Raw genomic sequence first — 14,359 nt, forward strand, 5'->3', positions numbered from 1 at the left:
AGAATTAATAAAATGATAACAAATACATTACAAGAAAAAAAATGAGATGAGAGAGATTAGTAAGTATATTAAAGCACATTGGTATATTAATGCTCTGATTGATTACATTGACAGCATGATTGGTAATTTAAGGTTCCGGGTTGATTCCAGGGGGAGGCGGAAACAAATGGGTAGTTTCTTTCACACTGATGCATCTGTTCACCTTGCAGTAAATAGGCACCTGGGAGCTAGACAGCTTGACCAAGCCGCAGTAAGCCCCGAAACTATCTAAAGAAGAAGATACTATAATATTATGAATGATAAGGCCCAATTTAATGGGCCAAGAAAAAATTATTTAAGACTCATTGAGTTGTTCCCCTCCACGGAAATCTTTAGTAAAAGGCGAAAGATTTATGCGTTTTGAAGGGAAACCAGAGTTAAGCATATCAGAAAATTGGAGATTCCGACCACACAGCGCTGAGGCAAAAGATGTACTTGTATTTCGGGACTAGAACGGCATTGACCGGTAACTGTAATAAAAAAAATAATTTCTTTATTCCTTGCAATATTGCTCTATTATCGTGCTACCGTGAGTTTCATTCTGTACTTTACTGTTTGCACATATTATAAGTGTGCATTGTTTACATAACATAGCTTGTGTTATCTGTTATGAAGAAAAGTCCACTTATGGATATAACCGTGCTACTAGGCTTGTGTATTTAAATTTTGCCCCGAGGGGCGAGTTTATTGGGCAGCGCCACTCATCTTGTGAGTGGACATACCGCCATAGCAGCATGTACAACACTCCCCAATAGGAAGAAAACCCGCTGGGTTGTTCATCCTGTCACTTGTACTCAGACACAGCTGGGACTTGCTTAACTGTCTCAAGTGAACAGCTCCTCAAACAAGAAGATTAACATCTATCAACTCTTAAAAGCTTACGTTATCTTGCGGGTGCAAAATGGGGAAATCTTTTAAGAACAGTATCAATATTTGACAAATAGTATTTTCCTAACTCAAACAATGTGTGGTTTATTATTCTACACATACTTCTGATATCTCTCAGGTGTTCACATTCACGTAGATAGTGGTCAAGGCGATGTCCATCACTCTCACCACAGATTCTGCAATTTCTCTGATCAACTGTTGTTTCCATTCCATATCTCCATGGATATTTGTATCCAAGACGGATTCTCGCTGTTACTGATTCTCTCCCTCGTCCTCCTCCTCTTCGGCCATAATGATTGGGATTGCCAGCTGCAACCATGTTGTACCATCGTATAGATTCACTGGTTTGTGCTTCTATCCTTCTTTCCTCAGTTACCTTGTCACGGTGATGTTGCCTGACAATACCTCTAATTTGAAGTAGAGTCTTGGGTATGAAGTATTCAATATGGTCTCCTTCAGCACCTTCACATCTGCTCGTTCTTTCCCACATATTCCAACATGGGAGGGGATCCACAGAAACTTGATGACTCTTGCCTGATTTGTAAGTACTCTTACAGCTCTCTTAATTTCAGCGACTATTGCAAGATTTTCTGCCTGATTTTTACTTAGGCTTTGCAGTGCTGCTTTTGAATCGGTGCAAATCACTTCACCATTAGTGTTCCGTTCAAGAAACCTTAATGCCATAACAATGGCAGTTAGCTCTGCTTGCGTTGAAGAGGCATAGTTCTCAATACGTGCTTTTTCTTCATTTCTGCGTTGGAAAGTATTATCCTTGATTACCGTATATGCTGCACCAGCCCTGCCATTGACAGGATTAGATGACCCGTCAGTGTAGATTTGATCTACACTGACGGGTAGATCAAGATGTTAATACTCGGGCCGTCATACGAAGACGTAAACCCGTACACACGAGAGAGAGAGAGAGAGAGAGAGAGAGAGAGAGAGAGAGAGAGAGAGAGAGAGTCTCTCTCCTGTGTGTACGGGTTTACGTCTTCGTATGACGGCCCGAGTATTAACATCTTACATGATCGGTAGAGCCTCCGTTATTACCATAGGAAGAGCGGAGATTGCATGGTGAGTTCAGTGGTAGTAGCGGGGTGCGCGGTCGAGTTATTACAATGCGAGATATTACAAAGCTATGACCTGGAATAGACATGGAGCCTCTATTGTCGTGCTTAAAATGTTGTACACAGCCTATGTGCGCTCCGTTATAGACTATGCCGTGTCGGAAAATCCGACACCATTTAATAATTATACAGACAAATAATTGCTGCTGTATTACCAACAAGTTACCTATAGAAAACGTAACTTGTAGTGGAATTACCGTCTAAAGAAAACGGGATATCATCACCACATACTATTATTATTCACCACCTATTATGGTGGGAATTATTCTTAAATACATTAGTCTTAGGACTTTACCATCATAAAAACATCTCATATAAATTAACTTAATTATCAATATTAAAGTAGAGTAAATGTGACCCTTCTATCACTCACTGACATCTGGACAATGTAGGCCAGGCGTCAGTGAGGGAGGAGGGGGGCCATTGTTTGTACTAGACCAGAGGCACACGGGAGCAAATACGGCTCCTGTTAATTTTACTTGGACGTAGTGTTATGGAAACCAAAGGTGTACCATTATCAACACGCTGTCAACAAATCAAGTTAAGTGTTCTTTCCGAAACCCATTATCTATCATTAGTGGCCATTAATGTCATTGGGTAGGGTTTGCCGGTTAGAGCACGAGATCTAAAACTAAAGGTAATTAAGCCAGGTCTTCATTGGTCCATGTACAGTGTTTTCTCTGAAATACTTGTCATATATAGGATTCTGGCTTTACAGCTAGCGCCCTTTTAACAGGTCAAGACGAGGAAGCAAGACTTTGTGCACCAGTTACTGGGTGATGGAAGCTACCTCAAAGAGGATAATTTGGTGTCTACACCCTAGTTATACCTGGTGGACTAACCTGCTGTACTATAAGATAAGGAACCTCTTCAATGTATGTAGTCTAATACTGTAGTTTGATTGGCTGCATATATATAATTAATATAAACCCCCCTAATGTGTAGAGGATCGATTTGTGAGATTAAGAGATTATTGCAGAAATACAGTCCACTTATCATTATACAAATTGCTATCGAAGTATATAAATTAACGTAAATATAAATTCATATAAATTAAATAAATATAAATCTCACAGGTCGGTTCCCACATGCCGCACCAGTTCTGTGCACCTACTCCCAAAGCGATATGAAAAGGCTTGTAAGCATTCAAAATGAAGCCATGACAATCATTCTTGGAGTTCCAAGAACTGCCAAAACGTCTAATCTACGAGAGGAGTTGTCCCTTCCCAGTGTTAAAAGCAGAATTCAGGAGCTGAATGCTAAGCTTGCAATTAGGATAGCCAGAGATCCCCATTACAATGATATTGCTAAGAAAAAAGTGAGCTCTGTGCTACTTTCAGGGGAAAACAGGAGAAGCAAAAAATGGCATCACACATCAGTCTGCTACATCGAAGAGCTTCACCTGCTTGAGCAAGCCCGTGAGCTCCTGCCTGTAGAGAGGTTACCTCCCTGGGAGGATGACTCGTGCAAGATCATCATCAATGAAATGGCAATAAAAAATCCAACATGTTACCACAAGAAATGAGGCACAAGTATCTCGAGAAAATTTATAAAGAAGCCGGAGATGAACTAGATCAAATCTACACTGACGGGTCATCTAATCCTGTCAATGGCAGGGCTGGTGCAGCATATACGGTAATCAAGGATAATACTTTCCAACGCAGAAATGAAGAAAAAGCACGTATTGAGAACTATGCCTCTTCAACGCAAGCAGAGCTGCAGAACAATGCCATTGTTCAATATATTGAACAATAAGCAGAACAATGCCATTGTTATGGCATAAAGGTTTCTTGAACGGAACACTAATGGTGAAGTGATTTGCACCGATTCAAACGCAGCACTGCAAAGCCTAAGTAAAAATCAGGCAGAAAATCTTGCAATAGTCGCTGAAATTAAGAGAGCTGTAAGAGTACTTACAAATCAGGCAAGAGTCATCAAGTTTCTGTGGATCCCCTCCCATGTTGGAATATGTGGGAAAGAACGAGCAGATGTGAAGGTGCTGAAGGAGACCATATTGAATACTTCATACCCAAGACTCTACTTCAAATTAGAGGTATTGTCAGGCAACATCACCGTGACAAGGTAACTGAGGAAAGAAGGATAGAAGCACAAACCAGTGAATCTATACGATGGTACAACATGGTTGCAGCTGGCAATCCCAATCATTATGGCCGAAGAGGAGGAGGACGAGGGAGAGAATCAGTAACAGCGAGAATCCGTCTTGGATACAAATATCCATGGAGATATGGAATGGAAACAACAGTTGATCAGAGAAATTGCAGAATCTGTGGTGAGAGTGATGGACATCGCCTTGACCACTATCTACGTGAATGTGAACACCTGAGAGATATCAGAAGTATGTGTAGAATAATAAACCACACATTGTTTGAGTTAGGAAAATACTATTTGTCAAATATTGATACTGTTCTTAAAAGATTTCCCCATTTTGCACCCGCAAGATAACGTAAGCTTTTAAGAGTTGATAGATGTTAATCTTCTTTTACAATACAATACAATACAATACAATTTTATTTAGGTAAGGTACATACATACAATAAATATTTACAAGGATTGTTTAACTTATAGGTATAGCTAGTACATACAATGCCTAAAGCCACTATTACGCAAAGCGTTTCGGGCATGATAAACTTAAATGACAAGCTTAATACTAATTGAGCATAATGAGTAGAATGAAAACAAGAAATGAAAACATAGATGAAAAAGCAGCACAAATACAATTATGTCGACAAACAGCGCTCTTTAAAGAAAAAAACAGACATTGGTTGACAATAGAAGGGTAAGGTAGGTTACAGGGAATTTATTAGGTATAGCTTCGCTTTTAACTTAAACTGGTTGAGAGAGGTACAGTCTTTAACATGGTTGGGAAGGTCATTCCACATTCTGGGCCCCTTGATTTGTAGAGCATTTCTAGTTTGATTAAGTCGTACTCTAGGAATATCAAAACTGTATTTATTTCTGGTGTGATGCTCATGGGTTCTGATACAACCTTCTATGAAGCTTTTGAGATCAGGATTGGCATTATAGTTTAGCGTTTTATATATGTATAATACACACGAGAGAATGTGCAGTGACTTAATGTCTAACATATTCAGAGATTTAAGTAGGGGTACCGAGTGATGTCTGGGGCCAGAATTGGATATTGTCCTAATAGCAGCTTTGTGTTGAGTAATTAGAGGACGTAAGTGATTTTGGGTAGTAGAGCCCCAAGCACAAATACCATAGTTGAGATATGGATAGATAAGGGAGTAATAGAGAGTCACCAGGGCAGGGCGTGGTACATAATATCTGATCTTAGAAAGAATGCCCACAGTTTTTGAAACTTTTTTTGATATGTTTAGAATGTGTCCCTGGAAATTAAGCTTGTGGTCAATGAGAATGCCAAGGAATTTGCCATCTAATTTGTTACAAATTTGGGTATTGTTTATTTTGAGATTTATTTGATTAGAGGATTTATTGCCAAACAGAATATAAAAGGTTTTGTCAATGTTAAGGGTGAGTTTGTTGGCAGTTAGCCACAGATGGACTTTATTTAGCTCAGTATTTACTGTGGCATTTAGAGCAAGGGGATCAGGACTGGAGTAAATGAAGGTTGTGTCGTCAGCAAATAGAATTGGTTTGAGGTGTTGGGAGGCATTTGGAAGGTCATTAATGTAGATGAGAAAGAGGAGAGGGCCAAGTATGCTGCCCTGGGGAACACCAATGTTGATGGGTAGGGTGGGAGAAATTGTGTTATTCACAGAAACATATTGGAGCCTGTCAGTAAGGTAGGATTTGAGGTATTGTAGGGAGTGTCCTCTGACTCCATAATGATGTAATTTAAGAAGAAGGTTTTGGTGGTTGACAGTGTCAAAAGCTTTACGCAGGTCCACAAACAACCCAACAGAGAACTCATTTTTATCAAGAGCTGTATGATGCGAGTTAAGCATACTAATAAGTGCATCGTTAGTGCTTTTTTTGGGTCTGAAGCCATATTGGCAAGGGCTAAGTATATTGAGTTTGGCTAGATATGAGTAAAGCTGCTTATAGATTAGTTTTTCAAAAATTTTTGAGAAGTTTGGCAGGATAGATATAGGTCTGTAGTTGTTAACATCTGTGAGATTACCACATTTGTGGACAGGCGTTACTCTCGCTTTTTTTTAGAATACCTGGGAAGGTTTGGAGTTCAAGTGACTTGTTGAAGAGCAAAGCAGTAGCAGGGGCTAAAGATCTGGAGGCTTTTTTGTAAATTAAAGTTGGTATCTCCTCAAGGGCACCAGACTTGGTTTTAAGGGAAAGGATTATCTCATTGACGTCAGTGGAATTAATAGGCTTTAGGTACAGAGACTGTGGATAGTTACCTGAAAGATAGTCATTAATGTCTGTACTGGAAGATGGAATATCATTTGCAAGGGATGAACCAATGGAAGAGAAGAACCTATTGAACTCAGTAGCAGAATCAGAGGCTGAAAGCTGACCATCGTTATTAGACAGGAGAGTCGGTTTGTTATTTAAAGACTTCTTTGATCCAATATTTGAGAAATTGTTCTCCAAGTTTGTTTAATGTTGCTCTTTATTTGGGTAAATTTATCTTCGTAGTATTTAGTTTTGGCTCGTCTAATTATCTTAGACAGCAATAATGAGTAATTCTTTGAGAATTCTTTGGAGACAATTCCTAACCTATACTTCTTCTCAAGGTCATGTTTTTTATTAATAGATTTAAGTATTCCCTTTGTGAGCCAGGGATTGTTTAGCCTTTTGGTTGTGACTTGTTTTGTAAGCATAGGACAGTGGGTATTATAAAGGCTAAGAGTTTTTTGAAGAAAAGATTGTACTGCAAGGTTGATGTCCACTATGTTACCTAACTCGGACTCCCAGTTGACATTATCAGCAGCAGTTATAATATTGTCTATAGCAGTTTCATTGTGTAGTCTAAAACGTATCACTCTTGACTCAAGAGGTGGTTTGCTAATGTTAGTTAAGAGAAATGTGGGGTAATGATCTGTAGTGCTATCGGTGATTATACCTAAAGTAAGCGGAGAGGTTATGTTTGTCCAGATGTGATCGAGCGTCGTGGCAGTGCTATCAGTGATTCTAGTAGGTCTAGTGATTAAGGGTATGAGGAAGCAGGAATTCATACAGTTGAGGAAGCTAACAGCAGTGGGGTGTTCAGGCTCGCAGAGGTCAATATTAAAGTCCCCTGCGATAATTAGGTGGTTTTTGTTCAGTCTGTTATCAAGTATTAGATTTCTAAGGTTTGAGTTGAATTCGGACACATCAGTGTTAGGAATTCTATAAACTGCACCCACAGTCAGGACAGACTCGGCACCCTTGACTCTGAAGCTGGCGAAGATATACTCCCCATAGCAGTCTCTGGTTCTAATTTCTTTTAAGCATGTTAGTTCTTGGTGGTAGTAAAGAGCAGTGCCACCACCTCTCTGAATTTGACGACAGTTGTGAATTGCTGAGTAGTTAGGCATGTTAAAGAGCCGAGTAGTATCCTCTTTCAACCATGTTTCAGTAAGTATAACAAAAGAGAATTTGTTGTCAATAGCTTCAATCAAGGCACTAACATCATCGAAGTGTTTACCTAGGGATCTAACGTTCAAATTGATTACAGAGATATTGTGATTATGAGTTAATACATTGTTTACATCATGTGCTGCAAAATATCTGCAATTTAGATCATTAAAGTGATAATTGTCATAGATAGTGGATAAGAGGTTAAGTTCAGGGTCTATACTTGTCTGCATAAAAAAAGCTGATTGCAGGAAAAACAAGGGAAGAAAGGCAAATAACAAGGTAGAAATAAGCTATAAAATAGGGAAAAAGATGTACACAATACAGAACAAAGCAAACTCAAAAGGGGCTTACAGGGGTACAATGGAGTAAGGGAGTATGGCTAGGCTAGGCAACCTAGGTAATAAATGAGATTAACGAAAAAACATATAAACATGGACTATACAAAACACAAGATAAAGAAATACAAAACAAAAATATAAACAAGACTAAGCAATACAAAAACAAATTGAGCAAAAATGAAAAATGAGGTAGATTGCTTACAAGTACTCTCAGGTACACTGTAAGTAACAATTTGCAATTTGAGATACAGGCAAAGCCAGGGGTACAATGGAGTAAGGGAGCATGGCGAGGCTAGGCAACCTAGGTAATAAATGGAATCAAAGAAAAGTTGAATAATAAGCATAGGCAAATTTAAGCTAATGATTATTAACTATAAATAGTTCAGTTATGACTGTATAATTAATAAGACCTGAAGAACTATTTATGCACTCAATTAAAAAATTTCAGTAAATGACTAGTTAAGAGTAAGTTAAAAATTAAGTCAGAAAATGAAACAATGAGACTTAGGAAACCTAGCCCCACTAGTTGACAGGGGGTTAATTAAGTTAATTCACTGGGAGTGATAATGAGCTGAGACAGACCACATTGTCTGTTGTTTGAGGAGCTGTTCACTTGAGACAGTTAAGCAAGTCCCAGCTGTGTCTGAGTACAAGTGACAGGATGAACAACCCAGCGGGTTTTCTTCCTATTGGGGAGTGTTGTACATGCTGCTATGGCGGTATGTCCACTCACAAGATGAGTGGCGCTGCCCAATAAACTCGCCCCTCGGGGCAAAATTTAAATACACAAGCCTAACTAGTAGCACGGTTATATGCATAAGTGAACTTTTCTTCATAACAGATAACACAAGCTATGTTATGTAAACAATGCACACTTATAATATGTGCAAACAGTAAAGTACAGAATGAAACTCACGGTAGCACGATAATAGAGCAATATTGCAAGGAATAAAGAAATTATTTTTTTTATTACAGTTACCGGTCAATGCCGTTCTAGTCCCGAAATACAAGTACATCTTTTGCCTCAGCGCTGTGTGGCCGGAATCTCCAATTTTCTGATAGGTTTAACTCTGGTTTCCCTTCAAAACGCATAAATCTTTCGCCTTTTACTAAAGATTTCCGTGGAGGGGAACAACTCAATGAGTCTTAAATAATTTTTTCTTGGCCCATTAAATTGGGCCTTATCATTCATAATATTATAGTATCTTCTTCTTTAGATAGTTTCGGGGCTTACTGCGGCTTGGTCAAGCTGTCTAGCTCCCAGGTGCCTATTTACTGCAAGGTGAACAGATGCATCAGTGTGAAAGAAACTACCCATTTGTTTCCGCCTCCCCCTGGAATCAACCCGGAACCTTAAATTACCAATCATGCTGTCAATGTAATCAATCAGAGCATTAATATACCAATGTGCTTTAATATACTTACTAATCTCTCTCATCTCATTTTTTTTCTTGTAATGTATTTGTTATCATTTTATTAATTCTGATAGAATTTACCTACTTAAAATTATCTGTTAGATTAAGGACCTGCCGGAAACGCTGCGCGTACTAGTGGCTTTACAAGAGAGTAAATACTGTACTATGCTATGTATTCTCACAAACCCAATGTACCTTCTTGTATATAAATAAATAAATAAATAAATTAGGACTACGAATCCTGAGCGCTGTCCACTCAGCCGTTAGGGGTCATTCTAAGTACTAATACTGCTTTACTTCCTGGCTTCCAGTATTTATTTATTTATATACAAGAAGGTACATTGAGTTCATGAGAGTACAGAGACTTGAAGTTTTACATTCCTGTACAAGTAAAAAAAATGTTTACAGGTGCATTGTAAGTACAAAAATACATTGTAAGAAAGTACAAAACATATCGCAAGAAACTACAAACAATTTTATAGCAATTTTATAGCTGCTGCTGCTAATGTCAACTGGGCGTCCGAATTAGGGAACATAGGGGACATCAACCTAGCTGTGAAATCTTTTCTTCAAAAAACTCTCAGCCTTTATAACACCCACAGTCCTATGCTAACGAAACAAGTCACAACTAAAAGGCTAAACAATCCTTTGCTTACAAAGGGAATACATAAATCCATTATTAAAAAACATGACCTTGAGAAGAAGTATAGGATAGGAATCGTCTCCAAAGAATTTTCCAAGAATTACTCATCATTGCTATCTAAAATCATTAGAAGAGCCAAAATTAAATACTACGAAGATCAATTTACCCAAACAAAGGGCAACATTAAGAAAACATGGAGCACAACTTCACAAATATTGGGATCAAAGAAGATTTTAAATAACAAACCAATACTCCTGTCCAATAACGATGGTCAGCTTACAGCCTCTGATACTGCTATATTGAGTTCAATAGGTTCTTCTCTTCCATTGGGTCATCCCTCGCAAATGATATTCCATCTTCCAGTACTGATGTTCAGGACTATCTTACAGATAACTATCCACAGTCTCTGTACCTAACGCTTGCAAATTCCACTGATGTTAATGAGATAATCCTTTCCCTTAAAACCAAGTCTAGTGCCCTTGAGGAGATACGAACTTTAATTTACAAAAAAAAACTCCATATCTTTAGCTCCTGCTATTGCATTTCTCTTCGCCAGTTTCAGAGTCAAGGGTGCTGAGTCTGTCCTGACTGTGGGAGCAGTCTATAGAAACTATATAGAATAGAAACGAGTCTATAGAAACCAGTCTATAGAATAAAACCAAGTCTAGTGCCCATGAGGAGATACCAACTTTAATTTACAAAAAAGCCTTCATATCCCTGTCCACAAATGTGATGATCTCACAGATGTCAACAACTTCAGACCTTTATCAATCCTGCCAAACTTGTCAAAAATATTTGAAAAACTAATCTACAGGCAGCTAATCTAATCTACTATTATCTATCCAAACATAATATACTTAGCTCTTGTCAATATGGCTTCAGACTCCAAAAAAGCACTAACGATGCACTTATTAGTATGATTAACTTGATACATGCAGCTCTTGATAAAAATGAGTTCCCTGTTGGGTAATTTGTGGACCTGCATAAGGCTTTTGACACTGTCAACCACCAAAACCTTCTTCTTAAATTACATCATTATGGGGTCAGAGGACACTCCTTGCAATACCTTAAATCTTACCTTACTGACAGGCTGCAGTATGTTTCTGTGAATAATTCAATTTCTCCCACCCTACCCATCAACATTGGTGTTCCTCAGGGCAGCATACTTGGCCTTCTCCTCTTTCTCATCTACATTAATGACCTTCCAAATGCCTCCCAACATCTCAAACCAATTCTATTTGCTGACGACACGACCTTCGTTTACTCCAGTCATGACCCCTTTGCTCTAAATGTCACAGTGAATACTGAGCTAAATAAAGTTCATCTCTGGCTAACGGCTAACAAACTCACCCTCAACATTGGCAAAACTTTCTATATTTTGTTTGGCAATAAATCCTCAAATCAAATAAATCTCAGGATAAACAATACCCAAATTTGTAACAAGTTGCAACCCGCTCTCACACAAGACAGCACATATATGACTTAATGCTTAAAGTCAATATGTTGAATCTCATGTTGGCATCTCAAGGCATGACACTGTTGATATGCTTGCAAAGACAGCCTACAGAAAACCAGTGGTAGAAATTGATATGGGTGTTTCATTAGCAGTGACAAAGAGAATACTTAAACAAATATCTAATGAAGATCTCACAGACCTAACAAATTCATAAAGACAAGAAAGTTGTAGCATTAAATATTATGATAGATATCGTGAGGAGGCATTCACATATGGGACTAATAGAACAAGAACCCGGCAATGTGATGTTATAGTGGCCAGAATACGCCTCGGATATAGACGTACCTGACAGCTTTCTCAGAACCCAAATGTCGTGTACACAATGTGTCAACTTTGTGAAAGAGAAAACATACACTCTCTTGAACATTATATTGTAGAATGTCCCATACTGACTGACTTTCGCCCTCCTGGGCTAAGGTATGCTGAACTGTGTAATTACTATATGAGTACTGGAACACTTGATGATATATTGGACTTGTACCCAAGATTAACCATGTAATGTATCAATTATATAATGTATGTATGTGATGTAACTATATAACCTGAGCTTGTAAAAGCACCTTCATCACCTTCAGTGATTAAGTGCTTAATTGCACACTAGTTTCTCTATCAGCTATCTCACTCTGTCAGCGTAAAAGAGACAAATGTATGTGAATGCATGTGTGTGTGTATATATGTATACATGTATGTATATATGTATGTGTACATATATGTGTGTGTGTGTGTGTATGTATATGTATGTGCATAAAGTACATATGGAAGCTGATCAGAATTACATTTCACCTTTGTAAATGCACATTAATGACACTGTAAAAGACACATCGAACACTTTATGCAGGGCATACGTAAATATGTGTATCTATGTATTTACGTATGTAGGTTAGCTTAGCATTTTAAAAAGCACCGAATCACCTTCTGTGGTTGAGTGTTCAATAAACCCTTGAACTATAATAATAATAATAATAATAATAATAATAATAATAATTTTTATTTAGGCAAAGGTACATACATAAAGAGATTTTACAAAGTTTGTTGGCTTTATAGATAAGAGCTAGTACATACAATGCCTAAAGCCACTATTACGCAAAGCGTTTCGGGCAGGAAAAAACACTACTGACTAAAGCTTAAAACTAATGGGTAAAAAGAAAAAAATGCGTTGAGTACAAATAAAAATAGAGGTAAAAGAGGGGGGAACATTGTTGAAAAAACAGCACAAATACAATTACAAATTATTACAGAAAATTACATTAAAACAGCGTTGATTTGTAAAACAAAAAAAAACAAAAAAAAAAAAACATACATGGGTTGACAATAGAGAGGTAAGGTAGGTTACAGGGAATTTATTAGGTATAGCTTCGTTTTTAACTTAAACTGGTTGAGAGAGGTACTGTCTTTAACATGGTTGGGAAGGTCATTCCACATCCTGGGCCCCTTGATTTGTAGAGCATTTCTGGTTTGATTAAGTCGTACTCTAGGAATATCAAAACTGTATTTATTTCTGGTGTGGTGCTCATGGGTTCTGTTACAACCTTCTATGAAGCTTTTGAGATCAGGATTGGCATTACAATTTAGCGTTTTGTATATGTATAGTACACATGAGAGAATGTGCAGTGACTTAATGTCTAACATATTCAGGGATTTGAATAGGGGTACCGAGTGATGTCTGGGGCCAGAATTGGATATTGTCCTAATAGCAGCTTTGTGTTGAGTAATTAGAGGACGTAAGTGATTTTTGGTAGTAGAGCCCCAAGCACAAATACCATAGTTGAGATATGGATAGATAAGGGAGTAATAGAGAGTCACCAGGGCAGGGCGTGGTACATAATATCTGATCTTAGAAAGAATGCCCACAGTTTTTGAAACTTTTTTTGATATGTTTAGAATGTGTCCCTGGAAATTCAGCTTGTGGTCAATGAGAATGCCAAGGAATTTGCCATCTAATTTGTTACAAATTTGGGTATTGTTTATTTTGAGATTTATTTGATTAGAGGATTTATTGCCAAACAGAATATAGAAAGTTTCGTCAATGTTAAGGGTGAGTTTGTTGGCAGTTAGCCACAGATGGACTTTATTTAGCTCAGTATTTACTGTGGCATTTAGAGCAAGGGGATCAGGACTGGAGTAAATGAAGGTTGTGTCGTCAGCAAATAGGATTGGTTTGAGGTGTTGGGAGGCATTTGGAAGGTCATTAATGTAGATGAGAAAGAGGAGAGGGCCAAGTATGCTGCCCTGGGGAACACCAATGTTGATGGGTAGGGTGGGCGAAATTGTATTATTCACAGAAACATATTGGAGCCTGTCAGTAAGGTAGGATTTGAGGTATTGTAGGGAGTGTCCTCTGACACCATAATGATGTAATTTAAGAAGAAGGTTTTGGTGGTTGACAGTATCGAAAGCTTTACACAGGTCCACAAATAACCCAACAGGGAACTCATTTTTATCAAGAGCTGTATGAATCGAGTTAAGCATACTAATAAGTGCATCGTTAGTGCTTTTTTTGGGCCTGAAGCCATATTGGCAAGGGCTAAGTATATTGAGTTTGGCTAGATATGAGTAAAGCTGCTTATAGATTAGTTTTTCAAAAATTTTTGAGAAGTTTGGCAGGATTGATATAGGTCTGTAGTTGTTAACATCTGTGAGATCACCACATTTGTGGACAGGCGTTACTCTCGCTTTTTTTAGAATATCTGGAAAGGTTTGGAGTTCAAGTGACTTGTTGAAGAGCAAAGCAATAGCAGGGGCTATAGATCTGGAGGCTTTTTTGTAGATTAAAGTTGGTATCTCCTCAAGGGCACCAGACTTGGTTTTAAGGGAAAGGATTATCTCATTGACGTCAATGGAATTAATAGGCTTTAGGTACAGAGACTGGGGAT

General features: G+C 38.1%; 2 non-coding genes across 2 annotated transcripts; one reads left to right on the plus strand and one right to left on the minus strand.

Moving 5' to 3' along the window:
- Nucleotides 1-302: 302 nt before the first annotated feature.
- On the minus strand, nt 303-419 carry LOC123752864 (U5 spliceosomal RNA). Its single transcript, XR_006772238.1, has one exon. It is a non-coding gene; the product is annotated as a U5 spliceosomal RNA (small nuclear RNA).
- Nucleotides 420-8,977: 8,558 nt separating this feature from the next.
- Nucleotides 8,978-9,094, plus strand: LOC123752857 (U5 spliceosomal RNA). The gene has a single exon (XR_006772237.1). It is a non-coding gene; the product is annotated as a U5 spliceosomal RNA (small nuclear RNA).
- Nucleotides 9,095-14,359: the final 5,265 nt, after the last annotated feature.

The sequence above is a fragment of the Procambarus clarkii genome, chromosome 4 (genome assembly GCF_040958095.1).
Source record: "Procambarus clarkii isolate CNS0578487 chromosome 4, FALCON_Pclarkii_2.0, whole genome shotgun sequence".
NCBI lineage: Eukaryota > Metazoa > Arthropoda > Malacostraca > Decapoda > Cambaridae > Procambarus > Procambarus clarkii.